We start from the raw sequence: 1,801 nt of genomic DNA, 5'->3' as shown, positions 1-1,801 counted from the left end.
TTCATCCGTATGACTGAGCAAGCAAAGCGCTTGTCGACCACAAGGGCAACCCCACCACCCCTACCTGTGACTCTGTCTTTCCTAAAGATCACATAATTGGGTGGGATCGCCGTAGCAATGTACAGCCCGGAGCCCTCTCCCAGCCAAGTTTCAGTTAAGAAGAGACATATGGGTTTTGCATCTGTCAGTAGATTATATATATATCTAGAGCATGTTTCCCCAGGGACCTGGTATTCAGTAAAAGACAATTACTATAGTTGGGGAGGGGAGGGGGTTAGGGAGAGGAGATGAAGCCCTTAGCTGGTAACCAACTGCAGCCTGGGCAGTGCCTGTTACCTTTAGGTTGTTTGGGGAAGACTGAACGGCAGGTATTCCTCTGGTTTCTGAGGGCCAGAAGCTCCTCCTTGGTGTATGTAATCATCCTAGCCCACAAGCCCAGCCCGGCCTCGTCCACCTCCGGGACGCTGACGGGCGCAGACGGGCTTTCCTTTGGCGCTCCTTAGACGCGTCCGATGCTCGTGTCCGCTGCGCGGAGAAGAGGACCCCTAGTTATGAGGCGTCGCTGGCCGACGAGAGGCAGCACCACTAGACTGCCGCCCCGTGAGCCAGCCTACCCCCAAGATGGCCACTGAGGAAGTGCGCGGCCCACAGTACCCTTCAGCACCTCAACGGCTGAAAGGGAGAGGACACTGTGCAGGGCAGTGCGGCGCGGTCCGCAGAGAGTGAGGGAAAGCAAAGTCCGAAGAGCGGAGAAAACCTAAGGTCACCCGGCTTTCCGCCTCAGGTGCCTCGAAGGAGCAAGTAAGTGTAGTATGAAATAAAAGGGGGACAGAAAGTAAAAGAGCTAGTAGTCAGCTAATAAAATACAATAAAATATAAAGCTAGTAATCAGCCCACAAAGTGCAGCAAATGAATGACATTAGTTAAAATCAGTTTAAAAGTCGGCTCGTAATCAGCGCTGTAGCAGTCACTCGCCCGCACCCGGCGTCCTCCTCAGGTGTAATGGGAGGAGTGAGGATCTTGCAAGAATTTACTTTGATCACCAACTTGTCATAAATTAAACTAAATATATGGGGACCTAATGGTGCAAATCGATGTCTCACCTATTGGGATGTAGTGTACTAACTCTAAGAATCTACCACTGAACGCATGAGTATCAACCTTAAAAAACACATAAGAGTGTATGGCCTTATTGATACATATCAATATCTACTGTGTTGGTGTTGAGTATACTGACTATGTGATGTAACTCCTTGGTGCCTAGGTTACCCATTGTGTTTTATGTACAATGTAGTCGACATCATGGTGCTGAAGGATTAATTCTTCCAGTGTTGTGTTATGCTCATACTGATAGAAAATGTTATGTTCACCTTACAGGAAGCAACTTAAATCTAACCTGTCACTCAATCCAACCGGCATAAGTGTTTTAAGATAATCTATCCAGTATGTTTCCCTCTGGGATGATCTCATCGTATTGTCCTGTCCCTCAATTTTTGGTACAATTTCCACTATTTGTACACGTAATTGGGCAATATTATGTTGTTCTTCCAACCATTGATTTGAAACTGGAGCTGATCTGTTTTGTGTTCTTATTGTGCTTTTATGTTCTGTTAGTCTTGTTTTTAATTTACGCTCTGTTTTTCCAATGTATGCTCTGCCATATGGGCATTTGAGACAGTATACTAAGTGCGTAGAATCACAGTTGGCTGAATGTCTGAGTAAAATCTTCTTCCCCGTAACAGGATGGGTTAATGTATTCCCCAATGTAATATTGTTGCAGTGTGTGCATTCTTGTGTTTGT

Source organism: Lissotriton vulgaris, unplaced genomic scaffold (assembly GCF_964263255.1).
Source record: "Lissotriton vulgaris unplaced genomic scaffold, aLisVul1.2 SCAFFOLD_9994, whole genome shotgun sequence".
Taxonomy (NCBI): Eukaryota; Metazoa; Chordata; class Amphibia; order Caudata; family Salamandridae; genus Lissotriton; species Lissotriton vulgaris.
This window is presented reverse-complemented; position numbering follows the sequence as displayed.